At 32.7% G+C, this 18,960-nt stretch overlaps 1 protein-coding gene across 2 annotated transcripts in view; it reads right to left on the bottom strand.

The window, feature by feature from the left end:
* Nucleotides 1-13,593, bottom strand: part of LOC134839644 (uncharacterized) — a 29,191-nt gene extending 15,598 nt beyond the window's left edge. The window contains exon 1 of one of the 2 annotated variants that reach the window (XM_063855263.1): nt 13,255-13,593. The gene's annotated coding sequence lies outside the window, so the exon portion shown is untranslated. Of the gene's footprint in view, nt 1-10,191; nt 10,501-13,254 lie in introns of those variants that run through there. The other variant, XM_063855264.1, reaches the window with a different exon arrangement.
* Between the last annotated feature and the right edge of the window lie 5,367 nt (nt 13,594-18,960).

Raw genomic sequence — 18,960 nt, 5'->3', positions numbered from 1 at the left:
TAGCGTCGAGAACGATTTTTAATGATTCTCCTTTAGCTAGAATGATAACGGGGTTGATAAATGTGTTGCCTTTTGGTTGTTCTTCTTTATTAACTGGTGATATAATGTTGTATTGTTCTAAAATATCAAGTAATCTGTTCACTTTATCATGTAAGTGAATTGGTACTTTACTTGCTCTCTGTTTTTTGAAAACTGCGTCTGGTTTTAACGGGAGATGTAGTGATGAACTGATTTTTCCAACATCGAATTTTGATGTTGCATAGACTGATGAATATTTAATTAGCTGTTTGGCTAACTTTTCGAATTCGTCTTGTGTTATTTGTGAATGTTGGAAATTAAACATTGTTAAAAATTTCTGTTGATCCTCTGTGTAGTTACTTATGTTGAATGTAGGTTTGAAATATGGAGTTTTTGTGAAATAATCCGTATTTCTGTTTTCGTTACTTATTATATTATTTATAGATAATTCTTCATTAAGAATTGTAGATTGGCAAATATCTAGTAATTGGAGTATATTATTTACGCGATAGGCTTTTTCGTGTATTGGTGATATTGTAGCGTTGGTTTCACAATATCCTAAAAGTCCTAAAGGTAATGTTACTTGGTAAGGTGTGTTGTTATAGACATGTAAGGAAATGATATCTGAATTCGAATTTTTCAAATATTTTATGGATGATATTGTGATTTTGAAAAATTTGTGAATAGGTTTGAATTCAAATTCTGACATATAAAATTTTTGTTTGTTTTGTTCTTTATCATATTGGTGAACTTGTTTGATTGAAAAATTATAGATATTTCCTGATAGTGGTTTTAGGTGTTTTCTTTGTTGGTTAAATATCGGGTAGAATTTTGAAAAGAATGGTGGTTGTTTATTTAATCTTTGAAAAAATGTTAAGGATGTTTCTTTTGTTTTTGTATATTTATCTTTGATTAATATTTTACTATTTAGTATGTTAATTGTTGGTATATACTTCGAAATAAATGGTATTCCAATGATATTATATTTAATGTCAGTGATATGGAATATTTGTTTAAATGGCTTATTTAAAATTTTGCTTTGTTCCATTGTTCTGGTGGGGAGGAGAAATAATTGGATTTTTCCGTAGTTTATCAATGTTGATCCTTGTGCTGTTGCTAACTTACTGGAGGTTTCAAGAGGTGTTAGCTTTGGGTGTAAAGTTTTTATTTCATTCCATGTGGGGATGTTTATTATGTTTGATTCTGCTCCTGAATCAATTAAAAAATCTATTTCAAGGTCTGGTGGTTGAAATTCTTTATTTCTTGGGCTTTCTAAGAGAAATGGTATTGTCCAAATTTTTTCTTTGGGTTGTTCTTTTTGTATATTTTGATAAATGTGGTTTGTATTCAAGCATTTTGTTTTGGTATTTTTATTGGTTTGATCTGTAGTGTTAATCTCGTTTGTTTCTTGCGTCGTTGGTGTGGAATTTATGGGTGTAGTGTAATAATTTTGAAGAAGTTCTGATTGATTTTCATATATGTGTGATGGAAAGGGTTGTTCATATATGACAGATTCATAGTCATTTTCGACTTTTATCATATTGATAGAAAGAGTGTTTTCAGTATCACTTTCTGAATCTGATGATGTACAGTTTATTTGATTGAGTTGTAACGTATCAGTTACTGTGTCATCAATACCTGGAGGGTCTGATGTTGTTTCTGGATTTGACTGTACTTGATTGATTTGTCTTTGATGTTTAGGTGTACTACTTCTGTGGCGATTATTAGAATTATTATAGTTATTATTATTCCGGTGTGGTGATTGGGAATAATTTCTATAACGATTATTATAACTTGAGTGTCGATTTTGTGAATTATTTCGCGATCTGTTTTGGTAATTATTGTTTGGTCTGTTATAGTTCGATCTATTATATGAGTTATTCCTTGATTGATTGTTCGGGTAATTCTGGTTTCTGTTGTTTGAATAACTTCTATTTCGATTATAGGAGTAGTTTCTATTCCTATTGTATGATGAATTTCGTGATTGGTTGTTTGGATAGTAGTTATTTCTTGATTGGGAATTAGATCTAGAAACAAATCGTTGTGTATTTGAATTTGATCTGGAGTAGTTATTTCGACTATTTGGTCTATTGTAGTGATTTTGTGATGAATTGTTCGTGTTTCTTCGTTCTGGTGATCTTCCTCTATAACTTGAGTTATATGGTGATTGATTTCTTGTATAATTTGTATTGTTCGGGAGTGGTTTTCCTGAACTGTTGTTGCTGTAGACTGTTTTGTTCGGTAGATTTTGATCTTTTTTCATGTATTGATAGAATGATTTATTTGGTTCTTTATATTTTTGAGGTTTATTTTGATTGTCTTGCTGTTTTTGTCTACATTCGGAAATACTATGTCCGTATCGTCGGCAATAATTACACCATTTTTTGAAAGATGGTTTGCCTTTAAAGTTTGGGTTCTTTTCATAAATATTGAGTATTTCAGTGATTTTTTCAACGAGGTCTGTCTCTGATTCCTGTATATTATTAATATTAGTGGGAGTCGTTTCAATTCTGTTAACGTATTGTAATTTCAGATTTTCCGTTTCTTCTAGTTTCATCGTGATTTCTGCTTGTTCTAATTTGTCTACTAGTTTTCGAAAATCTAAATCGGGTTCTCGAATTGAAGAAGGATGGGATGCTCTCTTTTTTATTGCTATTTTCCTTAATTGTGGTGTTAAGGTCATCATTAAGATTTCTGTCATCTTTGTGTTTTTATAGTCATGTGTATTTAGTGAATATGCTTTTCGAACTAGTGTTTCGATTCGTACTGCTATTTGCTTGATGGTTTCGTTTGGTAATCTGCGAATTTCATTACATAAAACTCTTTGTTGTTGTTTGTTTCTTTCGGAGTCAAACATTTTTGAAAATTCCTGTGTAAACCTTTTCCAGTTTGATTTTATTTCTAGAGGTAGTACTGAAAACCATTTTTGGGCTGCGCCATCTAAGGTTGTTTGTATTAACGCTGTGCGTCGATGTATCCAATTTTGATGTAGTGGCGTATTAATTGGTTCAGGTCCAATATTTAAAATCAGGTTTGCTGTTACTGCATTTAGATAATCTTCTACAGAGTATTCAGGGTCTGTTCCTGTGAAAACCATTAAAGGTTTGTTTGATGTTATTGATGATCCACCCATAAGGTATGGATTCATTGTCATTTGTAATGATTCTGCTGCATTTGGCATTTGAGAAAAATTTGAAAGTTGGTTTCTTGTTATTTCATGTTGTTGGAGATAATATGGGAGTGGTATTTCATTTTGCATTTGTGATGGTTGATACGAGTGTGCAGTCATTGGATTTTGTTGTTGAATTGGTTGAAAAGATTGTGTATTAATTGGATTTTGTTGTTGAATTGGTTGTTGATGTTGTGCATCTATTGATTGTGGAGAAAAATTTCTATGATTTGTACGTGTTCTCTGTATTCCTTGTCTACGATATTCTTGAGTATTTTGTGCAAATATATCTGGTTGTAAGAAATCATCATCTGAGGATAAATAATCCATTTGATAAGATGTCTGTTTTTTATTTTTATTTTGTTGAAAAAATGGGTAATTTTCACTGTGATCCTGTGGAGGATTTGTTTGGAAATTTATTGAATTAGGTTGGGTCATTGGGTTATCCCAATTTCGAGATCTTGTATATTGGTTAAAATTCCTTTGTGGTTGATTATATGTTTTTGATGGATGTGTATAATTATAATTATGGTCTGTAAAGTTGTTTCTAGTGAATGTTTTGCGTGTTTTTGATGGTATTGTCATGGGTCTGTATGTTTGGTAATCCATATGTGAATATTTAGGGGCAACCGAAGGTTTAACGGTTGATTGTAAGGTTACCTGTGTTTGTGAAGGATTTGTATTTCTTGGTGTTGTTAAATTTGGGCGTATTGGTGAAATACTTTGTTGTGTAGTTGTTGTGTGTACAATTTCTTCATTTATGAAGTGTGATGGTGTCTGGATATCTTGTTGAGTAAGATTCCTAGTTCCATTGAGGTTTTCATTGTGTATAACTGTAGAGTTTAAACTATTATTTTGTGTATCGGGTAAAAATGTATTATAGTTTAATGGTGTCGCATCAATGGTTAATGGTATTACTTTTACATAATCTCTTATGTAAGATATCGTACTTATTGCTTGACTTGAGATTGATTGTGGGAAGCTTATAAATGCGGGATGAGACCATTCGGGGTCCCAAACATAATCTGATTGTTCTGTGATAGCGGTATCATCGTTCGAGTTTTGGGGTCTAAAATTTTTTCTTGCTTGTGCAATTAAATCAATATTGTGTGTGAAATAATCTATTATGAACCATGCCAAAATTTTTTGTAGATCGTGTTTTGTATGTTGTGAAACGTCGTCTTTCGTGAAATTTTCTTTAATGATGTTTAAATAACTAGAGAGTAGTGTGATTTCATGTCGTACTCTTAAATGTTTAGATGTTTCTGTCGGTGAGACATTTGTTATTGGGATTTCGTTTTCTAATATCGAAATATAACTATATATTATTGCGAAAACTTCATTGGTGAATATGGAGTTTGCTCTTTGTGAGTTATGATATTGGATGCTTTTTATATATTCTGAAAAAACTTTTGAAAATTCTAAATCAAGGTCGTCTGTTTGAATTGTATATTTTCTATTATTATGGTTTGGTGAGGTGAATTCTATGGAGTAGATTCCATACTGTTGTGTTATGTTGCATATATCTTTTAAGTAGTGGTCTATGATTTGTCTTTTGATTTTTACATCTGGGAACTCTGTTTTACATGGACTGATTCCGGGTTCAAATAAATTTACGAGTAAATTTTGACAAAATATGTGTTGTCCTCTATCAGTATCTGCATCTACTATAAAAGGAAAGATTTCATCATCATCTGGAGTTTCGTCACCTGGGGTGTGCGTTGAACTCATTTTTTCGTTCGATGACTGTTAATATGTAATTATTAATGTGTCGAATTGGTTGATTCCAATTGTATAAATGTACTGGTTTGTGTTTGTACTGCTTTTTTATTCTTCTTTTTCCTCTTTGTGATGAATTTGAAGTTGTTTCTGAGTCAGAAAAATATAATTGATCGTGAAGTGGGTAATTTTTATCTATTGATTCTTTTAGTTTGTAAAGTTCGTCTAAACTGTTGGTTTCTGATTCTGAAAATGCGTTTCGATTTTTTGAAAATCTTTTTCGTGTTATTTGTCTTTGTTTCGTTAATATTTTTCTTTTTAGTGTTTGTCGTTTTGTTCGAATGTATCCAACTGTTTGTGTATGAGGTGTGATTACAAGGTCGTATTTTTTGTTATCTATTTCACAATTGTGTAAAACGATTGTTTGTTTATTTCCTAGGTTTTTAAATGACATAAGGTTTAGAATGACGGATGCAAAGGGTTGTTAAATGATTTCTATTTTCCTAAACTGTTAGTTCTTACGATTTTTTGGTTAGCTTAACCTGGGTCTATTTGTTCAGGGTTGGAGAGAAAAGTATATCGATTCCGAAGAATGATTTTTTACTTTCTCGTGGCTAGTATAAGTTAAGGTGTTAACTTACTTAATCTTACTTAGGGGTAGTGATTGTGTTCAAGGGTTGGAGAATAGTAAATCGATCCACAAGGTTCAGGTATAATTAGAACGCGAGTAGTTCGTTAGATACTATTTTAAACTTACTAAGTCTAAGATTTATCCTGGGTCTGGTAAGAGGGGGGATCAAGTGAAGGATGAATAACCGAAGTTCTTCACTGTTTATCCTAATTTGAATGATTAGTTTTGTTTAAAAATTTCTATTAGTCTTAGGTCTTTAGAAAGGGTTGGGTAGTGAATCGACGTTTGAGGTCGTTAGACACTAATTAAGTGGGTGGGGGAGAACAAAGTTGTTCTGTTTGATCCAAGGATAAGCCTTGATGATCAAATTTGAAATTTAATTAAGTAGAAAATGATTTAAGATCCAAGGATAAGCCTTGATGATCTGGTTTTAAAATTAAGTGAATTTAAGTTTTAATAAAATTTTAAATGTGTGTAAAGGAAAGATTTAGTGTTTTGATGATATTAGTGGGTTTATGATTGCTGTTATGTTTTAGATTATGGAGCTGGAACAACAGGATGATTTATGATTACTAACCATTTATTGTCATGCTACTAATTTTTATTTTTTATTTTTCAATAAATATTTTTCAAACATGTTTTGTATATTACTGCAGAGTTTTAGGAAAACGATCTTAGATCTTTTTATCAATCGTTATTGTATATTAATAATTTTGTTTAGCGCCTGAAATGATTTTGAAGATTAACTTCAAGGTTTTATGTTTGCAAATGAAAATCTAAATTCATTGCCAGTAATATTCTAAATATAAAAGTTTGTTCTGGTTTTTGCCTAACTATCATATAGCTATATGGCAAGTTTCTACTTTGTCGTATGTCGTCTCTGGTTCGAGGTCTTCTTCCAATTCCGGGTAGTTCTGTTATGGTTCGGAATATTGGCTCTGATCTATTGAGTCGTAGAGACATTTCGATTAAATTATTGTCGTATAACATTTTTTAAATGTTTTTGTCTAATTTCTAATCTATTTTGGTTAATTCTAAGCTATTAAGGTCTTGTTCGAGACTTATGGTCGCACCAGATGAGTTAGGACCGAGTTGGTTAACTCATAGAGTAATTTCGGATAGGGTACACCGTCTGCTCGTCACGCTATCTTATTTTCGGCCGGATAGATTCGTGCAACTTCTTAGTCTAATACCGATCCTAATCTTACTCTTATACTATCTAGTCTCAGGTTGTTTAACTAGTCTCTGCTAGGCTCAATAGATCTAGGGTATACTGGTTTATTGCGGCTGCTGAAGTGCTCGGGAGAGTCCAACTAATTTCTAAGTTAAATTCAAATCTCTCTGGTGCTGAAATTACAAGTAACTTCAGCACTTACAAATAAGTGGGTTGTTAGTTAGATGGATCATGATTGGTTAATATTAAATACTTTACATTGGTAAAATATCTAAATTATCCAATCATAAAATGTAGTTTAGATCAGGTTCCAGTTTGAAGATTCCGCTATTTCAAGTTTTGTTGACTCAAATTTGCCATTTTTATCAGTATGCATTTAGCCGAATGTGTAATTAGAACAAATGATTTTTTATTTCCTTACAAATCAGGCGGTACGCCTGTATTATTTGAAAACTTAGGCTATTTTCTTAAACATCTGAATGCATTCTCAATGAAAGCAGAAAGAACCAATTAGTTGATCGAAAAATTGATTAATATTCTCGTTTTCACAAAAATTTGATGGAGTAACAGCAAAATAAAATATTTATAACGAATTTTCCACTACCTAGTCTGAGCGAACACCCGAGTATTCATTTGTGGTAGCATTTACCGGAAAATTTTCAACTTTGTAAGTTATAGTTTCTGACCTACTCCTCCACCATGTGATCACAGGCCTTGATGAACTCAAATCTGGGGCCTGGTATTAAGTTGCGCATAAACTAGTAAAAGTCATAGACGACTGGATGATATTTAGTAATTGTATTACGCTTTGAACAAAAATAAACAGTAAATAATTAATGGTTTAAAAAGTTTCGGCTCTTAATGCTTAATTTACTAATATACTTTGAGCGCAAAAAACCAGAAAACACAATTCCCGAAGAAAAATTGAACATGTAGATATTGAGGCATAATTTTAATTTAACTCCTTAACATAATGGAATTTTAGGCCTGACTAACTTCAAGCTACTTGTTCGAAAATGTTAATTTCGGTTCTGATTTTCTGCAGACTCACTGATTGACATCATATTTTCGAAGAGAACGAATGCTCTAGAAGAGTTTTTTTCCTAAGAAATTAGAAATTGGTTTTACACTTTGAAGTATATACATATTTCGCATGTCATGAAGCAAATAATTAAAATGTAATTTTTTCAAAATAAAAGCAATTGTTTTTCCTATCTCAAGTTTGTATATTTATTTAACCCTGAAAAAGTGTTAACATTTGCTTAAACTAAAACGATTTTTTACACTTAAGTACCAGTATATCACAACTAATTTTGCGAAAGAATTAGTTATTTGTAGTAGTAGTTATTTTCAAATTTTCTTGAAGTATATTTGGGTTTCAGCAGTTTTTGTTGTCAAATAATGCTTAGTTATCATTTCATAACCTGAAAAAAGAAAAGTGCTTTATACAGATCACAAACTTCACGTTGGCTTCAAAAAATCGGCTTCTTATTTTTTTCAGACCAAATTTCGATTTGCTGAATATATTTAAATAAAAACTCCCGACAAAACTCCGAAATTTATTAGAGTTATTTGAGGATCTACATAAGGAACTCTTGTCATCTATGAAAATTTAAGTTGGAATTTAAACGCTGAACTAATTTTTGACTATACTCAAATATTCCATTCTGAAATGAAATTACCGGGTCTTTTGTTTCCTAATTTCAAAGCCTTAAATACCCAACTTTCTAAATTATATTGACTTTTCATGCCTAAGTTACGACAAAAGATCCGAGTTGATTTTTTGATGTCAGTGCACATCGAAATTTGTTTTGTGGGCAAGACAAGTAAGTCAGTTGTCCGGCAGTTTCTAAAATCGTTCTCAATTTGAGTCGATTCAGTCTTCATTTGTATTTCATTATACAGAGCTCTTTTTGTAGTTTTTTGTTCCGACTTTCGAAGAAAGTAAGGAATATATATGCTCGGTGTTTTATTTATTCAGAACAATTCTCAAAAATATATTCCTCAGAGGATCGACCCATGGATCTTTGCAGTTCCAGAAGGGGCTCGCTGACCACTAAACTTTCCTAACTGGAAGATTGTTGTGGAACGCTCACTTATAAATTAACGTGACTTAAAGTGCGCTGAAAAGTTAACGCGCATTTTTTATTGGTCCCGAATCGTTATTTTTTATTGGTCTCGAATCGTTTTTGGCATATGAAATAGTGACAAACTACAAATTTTAGGCTGATGATACCAAAGTGTTAAAATTTGAGTCGTTTATGGAATTAATAAGACCTATTAGCTTGCCTCAATTCAATTTGGAACGATTATGAGTGCGGATGATTTACCACGCATAAATAATTTGCGTTTTGAAACCATGAAATTATGATTCCAGTATCAAAGCCACACTTTTTTCAAGTGCAAGCATACGTGCTTGGTAATCGCAATATTTCCGGATCGATGCCCATACGCAGTCAATTTTTCTAAAGTAGTCTGAATAAAAAAACCACCCGGGCATATATATTCCTCTCTTTCTTCGAAAGTCGAAAAAATAATAGCACACACCTACAAATATTCCGTCGTTTTCTTCGGAGGCAAAGCAAAATTTCAAAACATTTGTGATTTACACAAACATAGCAATGTCAGCTAGCCGATAACGCAAGAAACTGAGGCCATTAGGTCGAGAACACTAATTGAAAGAAACAGTTTTAAATCTATAGAAGCTTTTTTTTTGTCTCGAAAGTTGCTCATTTGGAAAAAATGTCATAAGCAATCACCAGCATTTAATAAGCACGCGGAATCATCCAGCAAATGGCAAGTAACTTGAGTTTGCGCCAGCTCAGCCAAAAAAAATGTCAACAAAACTTTTGCAACTCGACGTTATTAAGCCTCACTTCTCATGAAACCCACAAAAACAAGTATTTAGATCGACAATATAGCTACGCAATATAAGAGACTAAAACGATATAACATTAGCCAAAACCAATTTAACGAGAAAAAAAACACTAATCAAAATATAAAAATCAGAGTTAGGAGTTTAGGAAACTACAAAACAAATTTGAAAAAAAAGTAAGCAACGCATAAATCAAGAAAATCCACGCTTTGGAACGTAGTACGACAACAAAAGAGCAGAAAAACGTTACTTCGGTTGCTCAAGTGTTCCTAGAGAAAAAGTACATATTCATACTTGAAAAAAAATGTCCAGCCGGGAATCGAACCCAAAGCCTTAGGACTCGAAGGAACGCGCTCAAACACTAGATCAAGTCGAAAAAATCCTGAAAATTATTTAGGTTTCACACCAAAGCGGGGTCAATTTTTTTTTACAGATTTGTAACGAATGGAAAAATTTAGTTCCGAGTTGTTCGTGCACTTATTCTCGCAAGTGAAATTAGTTTTCCTTTAATTCGAGTTGATGCTTGCCCTTTAAATGTATTTAATATCGATATTCGAGTAGATGCTTGCCCTTTAAATGTATTTAATATCGATATTGGTACTCACATCTTTAAATGTAGGCGTGATGAATAACCAAATTTGGTAAGAAGTAACAGAGTAGATGCAATTATGAATAACTTAATCAATACAGACTGTCAAAAATCAAAAAACAAGGACGAGTTGGCTCACTGAAAATCAATTTATCTGTTTTGCGGTTAATAAAAAGCTGATTAAAGTTTTCAAAACTAACAAGCCGACGTTGCTATAAGCCGAAAGAGCCAGAACAAAAAAACGAAGTGAGCACAAAGAGATAAGGTACGATTACAAAACCACTTTTTCTCTGCTTTTCAATACAAAAGACAAACTGTTGTCATTAATTTTTCGTCAATATGTTCTTTCTTCGTACGATAGCTTTGAAGTAAAATTTAAAAATAACCATTGTGTAAACTTTAACATGTTATTAAAGCTGATTGATGACTGAATAATCAAGTGTTATATTACTACAACCTGACACATATTAATGATTCATAATGATTACGCGAGAACTACACCTGGTTATGAGCAATTATTGAAAAGCAAGTAAAGTGAAAATTGAAGCCTGATTTTTTTTGTACAGACGAATTCTACAATGATTTCCGCCTAAGTTAAATTTCCGAAAAAGATAGTTAGCTTTATTTTTGTTTAAAAAAACTCAATTTAAACCATTTGGACCAAAATTTCTAATACACTAAGTCAGAAGAAAACAGTCAAAAACGTCATAGAATCGAATGCAGTAAGAGTTGAGTCTCCTACATAAACTGATGGTTTTATTTTACATCTTTGGCTCAGTTTAACGTAAGCAAAATTTTTGCTTACTATCTTTGGCTGGCTCAATATAACATAAACAATTTTTTCGTTCCGACCATTGAAAATGGGGAGGAATTTTGTATTCAAGTGTGTTTTAGTTTTTTTTCTTTTTCTTCCGATCATTGGAAAAATTTAGAGGAACTCTGTATTGGGGTCTGTTTTAGTTTCATTCCACGCAATATCAATCAGAATGGGTTGGGTGATATATCATATTAAACATTTTTCAGTCGTTGTTCAAACAATATTTAAATTTTTTTAAAAAAATTTCTCAGCGTCGAGAAAAACCGGCATTCGATTTTGGTCTAATTTCGAGATAATAAAGTGCGCCTGCAAGCTGAAAATAGCCAAACTTAGTATTACTTCTATAAAGTTCGGTTTTGGAGTTTTGTAGTGCCATTTTGGGAATCATAAACTTTCGAGATATAATTTCGACTGAATGAAGTAATGATAACTTGACTAATTGTTTATTTAAAATATTAAGCAAAAACAGAAAGATGTCAAAACTTTTTGTGAATATTTTTCTCAATTTTTGTTTGTTATTCTTTTTCTGAAGACATTGTTGTCAATTATGCCTACTTTACTAACTTTTTAAGCGTGTTTATAGTGTTCTCATCACATCGCGTTCAAATAACGAAACTAATTTGAAGAACTTGATAAGTTGAAGAATTTCTTTTACTATTTTTGAATATGGTCGGAACATTCTGAGCTGCTTCCATAGCAACCGGCTATTCTTGTTGCTACTATCTTTTTGTTAGAAGCCTAGAAAACAATTGAGGACGCGAGCCAAACTCTACTTCAATTTCACTTAAAAAAACTCATCACTGGATGTCGTTTCAACAACCTTTCAGCGCTATTGGTTTTCATAGCTGAAAAATAAAATACGCTTGTTTAATCGATTCCTTGCCTACCGATAAAGTAACTACCAGCCTAACTTCAGAACTTTTTAAAGTTCCAAGTTCCCACTTGCGGCCAACAAGTATTTTCCAGAAAAAACGTTTCAAACTTTGAATGGTGGTCGGAACAATACTTTTTCTCTAAATTTTTAAATGCAAAAAATCACACAAGCGAAACAAAATTTTGTTTAAAAAAGTTGGGTCTTTGTGCAAGTCTCACATAATGGTAACTTTTGGACAAAAACCAAGCATAATTTAAAAAAAAACAGAAAAAATCAGTTTTCGGATTTTCTATAAGCAATATTTTTCGTTAGCTTCAAAGACAAAGGCAGAATGTTACATGCCCAAAGAGAAAAATTCAAATCTGTAAAACAATTTTAATGATTGTTCGGACTTTCGTAACAAAAATAACGGAACATTTGTGCTCGGGTTGGCAATTTTTTCTTCAGACAAATTTCGACTTTATAACTAGCCGTTTTTAACGGATTTTTTTTATATCTTTCAAAATGTATTGGTGTTGTGAGCTTAATTTTAAAAGTATTTCTTATGTGTGATCATTTTTTCGTAAAATAATGGGGGTTTAAAGATTGCCATTTTGGCCACTTTGGGACAATTAACGCAATATTTTTCGCGCTCTTAACGCATAAGTGGAGAATTGATCCGTATCAGAATATGTTCGAATTTGGTTGAAGAAAACTTATTTGCCATAATTGATATGTTACTAGGAGCGATATCCATCACTCTGTACTTTATATGGCGTGTTTGGGGATGTTTTTCACAAAAAAAAATCTCAAATTAAAAAATTATTTTATTACATTCAATTTTTCATGTAATTACTGCTCCATAGAGCTTAAAAGGCAGTCGGAACATTCAAGGCTTCGCCCTGATAGGAGCAGTTTTTTCAGTTTAGTCTAAATAGCCACAGTTTCAAACCACTTTTTATAATAGCTGACTGAAAGGGCTTTAATTTGATCTAACGCTTTTGAAAACCTTGGGGTACCTGATTAAGCAAAGAAAAACATGCTGGACTCGAAAGCACCTTCTTGGACTCGAATAAATCACCTTCTTATCTGTTTTACGATAAGAAGGTGATTTAAGAAGGTGAAAACTTTTTTGAATAAAAATATATTTTCTTAAAAGTTTTTAAAAGTTCTCTATTTTTATTCAATTTAAGAGACGCGTGGAAGTCATTATAGTGCAGTGTGAACATTTAGGAGTTCACATAGCTGTCTTTTTGTTCTGAAGTTTCCAAAAAAAGTCGTAAAGTTGTTGAAAAAAAAGGGAAAAAATAGGACAAAATTGATTGCATTACTAGAGTTTGACCTTAAAAATGTGCATTATATTTTTTAGTTCGGATAAATTTAGCCTAAATGGGAAAAGACGTACTTACCTTGCTCTGTGTCACAAATCTCTTGGCTTATTTTGTATCATTTGTTCAGTTGGTACAATGGTAATTAATCGAGCGGCTTTTTCAATCTCCTCTCCCCACATTGATTAGTCAGACAGTGATCTTACAGCCACTGAAGAACTGAGGCGAGGAGAATTAAGGGAAAAGACAGAGAGAGAGAGAGAAGAGTTAAAATTATGATTCATTCTTTTCCTTCATGTTTTCCTTCACATTTTCTTCAGTCGGTCATTGCAGTTGCAGTGTATGAACACATAAATGCAACAAACAGCTCACGGCCACCAAAATATACCATAACACCATACATTCACCAACCACCAATAAGTGGATTCGTTATTCTATTATGCGTCATTCTATATATACGTAATTGTGCCACCAATGCGTAAAATAAGTAAGAAATGGTTGTCATACACGTATAGTTTATGTATAGTAAAATGGTGTTTTGTAATTACAGCGGAGGGGAAAATAGCGGGACCATTAAATTTGCAGTTATTCCGCAAATGAAGAGCAATTTTGAACTCACACCACCACAAAACATTTCGTAAGAAGGGCAATTAATAGTCATAAGTAATTTTTACCTTCTCAAGAAATAAAATTAAGTACACAATTCTTGACGCCATTAAATTTTAAAACGTTTCACAGCTTATAGATAAAAGCCTATTAATTATAAACAAGAGGCATCATTTGAGATGCTTTTAAGTTCAGCATGACTCATTATTAGGTTGCATGACTCATTATTAGGTTGAAAAAAACCACAGAAGGTTTTTAGTCTGTGTCATGACAATGGAAATGTAGCTCATAAAATATCAGCATTGAAACATTTTGCGAGCAATTCAGTTTTCACAGACAATTTTATATTCTGAAGAAAAATCGAATCTTTGATGGAATACGAATTTTAAAAAACGTCTAATGATTGACTTTTGCTAAGTCAGATGTTTCGTTCAAACCTATTTTTTATCGGTTTATACAGTAAGACTATCCAAAAAAACATTGGTACCGCCCATTCTTAGTGTTTTACTGGTAAGTAGATAAATTTCTCACCCTAGAACTTCGAGAAAAAGCACTAAGGATTGTACAGCACTAAGTTCATTGTGGACAAACATGTTGTCAATTGTTCAAAACAATCAAAATATTACAAATCATAAGATTACTGCTATCAAAGCTAACTCATAATCAAAATACAATTTTCTAAAATTCAAAAGAGGCTAATTAAACATTAACGATTTCAGACTATCACTTTTACAGTCTCTTTTTAATGACAATGTCCTTAAGCATTAATATAGTTCAACCTCCTACTTTGACTGCTTTTGATTTTCCTCAGTTTTTGACGTAAATCATTTTATTTCTTAGCACACAAACAAGCAATGCAAATTTTGATCAGTAATTTTCAAACACATGTTCATTAATTGATCCAGGGGCGACTCCCTGCCGACCCAAAGGGTCCCCCTTTTGGTCTTTTTTAAGAAATCCATTTTTGGCCGACCGACCAAAAAATTTTTCTTAAGGCGCTTTTCTAAAATTTTTCTTTCGGCGCCAATATATACTAATTTTGAGGGGGGAGCGCGCGCCGAAAAAATGTGATTTTTTGGTCAAAATTTTCCAAAAGTGCCTAAAAACGCAGTTTTTGGACTGTTTTTTCAAAATTTTGCCTGCGGCGCAGAAAATTTGGCCAAAACAGGGCTTAAAAACGTGCTTAAAAAAATGTCGATAAAAAATTTTCGAAATTTTTTTGAAAATCCGCCCCCCTCCTTGAGAAAATCCTAGACCCGCCCCTGAATTGATCTATTGCTGAAAAGTTTTTATTTAGTTTTTACCTATTTGTTCCTTTCCTTATATACCAAAGTCGAGGTGCTCGAATTTTTTTTTTTACTTTAAAAGTCGAGCAAGTTCAGTTTTGCGACTGAAATTCCGCGGTCGAGAAGCAATTTTAAGTGGAGTACAAAGTCGAAACAAACCCAATTTCGGTCGAGTGAGTGGAAAAATAAATCGAGCACAGACTAAACATACCAAATGTTGGTCGAGAAAGTGGAAACATAGATCAATCGAGCAAAATCAAAATATACGCAATTTTGGTCGAAAAGTCAACACATAGATTGAGCGCACATATAGCAGATGCATTGCCGATTTGATGGTTAAAAGATTGACATATTTATTGAGTTGCTTAGACTAAACATTTGGTATCAATTGAGGTGCTCCGATATGAAGTTTTCCTCGACAATCAGAAAACTTTTGTCCCGATCAATTGAAAACTGGTGAGAAACTCGTTTCGAATGTGTTTTTTTTCTACCCAAAACTAAGTATCCCAAATAACCAATCGACTGGGTTGATTGATATATATCATATTCAAGCCCTTCTATTTTGTGATTAAAATGTCATTCAAACTTTATCAAGTTTTAGGCTCACAAAACTTGATTTTACTATTTCGTTTTTTGTTTGTTACTTTTTTTTTTTCTAAATATGCTATTTTTTGTAGTTTTTGTTTTCTCGACTAACTTTTAACGCGTTCGTATAGTCCTCGAATTCAAAGTGACACTTTTTTTGAAGAAAAGAAACTAAAATGAAAACATATTTCTTCTGAATATGGTTGGAGCCTTTCATGCTAAAAGCACAACAACCAGCTATACTTATTCTAATTATAACTAAATTGTTCAACATCTGATTAAAAAATATTTATTTGAATTAATTGTACTTGCCTGAAAAAAAAACACTTTAGAGTAAATGATTTCACCTCTTTATTTCCTCAGCCTGATTGAATTAATAAATTGAAGACAATTTAGATTTTTTTGCGTATATCTAAGTTTATGTCTGGTTCATTTGGAAATGCAAGTTGTTTATTTTGAATTACATCTTCATATTTTGATAATCGTCATATTTAAATAATTGTAATACTATTAAGATCTACTTTTCACAAAAAAATTGCAAAAATTTTTTATTCTTATTTTTTTTCTGTCGTGTTAAAAGAATGATGGCATCAAAACTGTCAAAAGCAGAGGAAGATCCGATTGCGTGTCCGGACACTCATGCAAACACATATAATTCTGAACGGCTATCGCCAGTTATCGCGTGATGATTTCGCCGTCGGAACACTCTCAGCTACTTGCACAGCAATCGGCAAACCTTGTGTAACTTTGTACTTGGAACGCTTATTACAAAAAATATCTTGACACGGCATACCATTTGCTATTCAAAATGTAGTTAGAACAGTTTTTGATAGCGATGAAGCTGAAAAAAGTGTAGGTCCCGACTTGTTATTAAAACAACTAAAAGAGGTGCTGGAAAAGCTACCTCCCCAGCACGAATCTACAAGAACATGCAACAGCAGTCAAAGAGTCGTCGCATGGGAAAAAATGAACGAAAAACGAAAGGCCAGAAGACCAAAAGATGGACATATTATTTATATCAACATACTTTAAAGTCCAGGAAAAATGATGTTTAGCGCTATATTTAGCGTTGCAAACCTAAGGAAAAAAGTTCATGCAGAAAATTCTATATGTAGAAACCTGAAATATAAAATTTGAAGAAGTTAACGCAGTAGCAGGAGATGAATCTAAAAAATTTAAAAAGTGACAAACTCATGGTACAGAAATTCTTATAGAAACCAAAATCCAAGTGAAATTTTAGTGGCATTACATGCCAATCTAACTGCGCAAAGAGCAAGATCAGAACTGGGAACATTTGAAGACAAATTTTTCAGAGATTTATTTATTCATTTACAAACTGATAACCATGAAGTTACAAGACACTCTAATGTTTGAAATTTTATTACAAAGAGAGGAATAGCAGCGAGCAAGAAAGTTCAAACAACACCGGTTCAGCTCAGAGAAGGGTTTGGTACAATGCAGCAGGAAAACTCGAGCCAGGAAGACTTACTTGACCTATTCAACTGCTACTGGTGGCCCCACTCACACAAGGACATTTTGAAATTTTTAGAGGAAGGTCGTACTTGCTCGAGATACTTTAAGAATTAAAGTGTTTTGACGCAAACAGTTTAGGTTATACATCCCACTAAAAAGAAGTCAAACAAACAAGTTTTCAAGGAGCCAAATTGATGGTCCAATTATTGATTCAATCCGCGAGAGCGGCTTCGGGACAGTTTTATTGGTTATCAATGGCTGTATAGCAGAGGGAGTAGTTACCGTTAGTCAAAGATAAAAAGTATCATTTGGTTTGCTAACCTCCCGCCATAAAACAACGAAAAAATTGATTGCCTTTTGCCAATTCTACTTGCATAAACATATTTTAAAGTCCAGAAAAACTGACGTGTACGGCTATATTTAGCGTTGCAAACCTAAGGAAAAAGTTCATCCAAAAAAATCCATATGTAGAAACCTCAAAAACAAAACTTAAAGTAGTTAGCGCTAAAGCAGGAGATGCATATGAAAAGGTTAAAAAGGTGACAAGTGACAAACTAACGGTACAGAGTTTTTTTATAGAACCCAAGAGCCAAGTGAAAATTTAGAAGCATTACATGCCACTCTACTCTAACTGCGCTAGCAGTAGGATCAGAGCTGGGAAATTTTGAAGAAGAGCAGCGGTGAGCAAGAAAAATCACACTTTGCAAAGGAGCAAAAATTGTTTTTTAAAAATTAACGCATTTACTGCAGCAGCAACAACATCATCGAGTTCAACATGGAAAGAAAACAAGAACCAATCATTACAATCAGGAACAACATCTAAAACAAGAGATGCTTTTCAAAAATGAAAGTAATAAAGAAAGGTCAAACAAACTCAACAACAAAGCACGTCGGAGAGAAAACGGTGTGACAGATTTGGACAAACAATTTTGGATGGACATCTGAAAAAAGGCATTGGGAAAAAATGGCAGAAAATACAACACACCGAACCAGGTTGCGAGAAAATGCAGACCACATTAAGTTGGAGTACTTAAGGAAAATCAGAGGGATTGGAGTTAAAATGCAGCCGGGTTGAGGATTTTGTATCAGCTTCAGCGTGTCAACTCTGGAATTAATCTATTTCTTAATTTGGTCTACTGCAAAGGTTGTTCTCCTTACAATTGACATAAACTTAACATTTTGACAACTGAAATTATGAGAATCAAATGTGAAACCACCGCCGTAGACTAAAAACAGAAATATATTCATTCCAAAGTTCACAAGATGGAATGACTACAAAATCAACCAAGGATAGCTACATCAGAATGTTCCGACCACAGCCTTAGAAAAATAGAATGAATTTTTTAAAAATTATTGTCGTTTTTTTCTGCATGGTGTCATGAAAAGATCTGAATGAAAAAAAACTTGTTAGTCATAGTAAAAAAAGCCATTCGAAAAGCTGTTTTTGGAAAAAATGAATAAAAAATTAGAAAAACTCCAAAAATGACGTTTATTTTGTTGAAATTAAATTTTCACGGCTTAAAGTAGGCTTAAATAAGCTATTGTAAGCATAAAAGCTCACACCATATAAGTTTACACCATTATAGACCAAAAATCAAAAACTTCAAACCAGTTTTTCTCGACACTCTGTGAAAAAATTTTGGAGTTTTTTTATGACCTTCGAATCTGTGGTTAGGGCTTTATTGAAAGGGCTTTATTATGATATATCGCTTGACCCATTGCTAAAACTGTTTGTGGTACTTGATTTTGCGGGGAAAAAAGAACTAAAAGACAACCGAATACAAAGTTACTCCCCATTTTCTGATTGTCGGAAAATCAAAGGACAAGATGGCGATAA

The sequence above is a fragment of the Symsagittifera roscoffensis genome, chromosome 2 (assembly GCF_963678635.1).
Source record: "Symsagittifera roscoffensis chromosome 2, txSymRosc1.1, whole genome shotgun sequence".
Lineage (NCBI taxonomy): Eukaryota > Metazoa > Xenacoelomorpha > Acoela > Convolutidae > Symsagittifera > Symsagittifera roscoffensis.
This window is presented reverse-complemented; position numbering and strand designations above follow the sequence as displayed.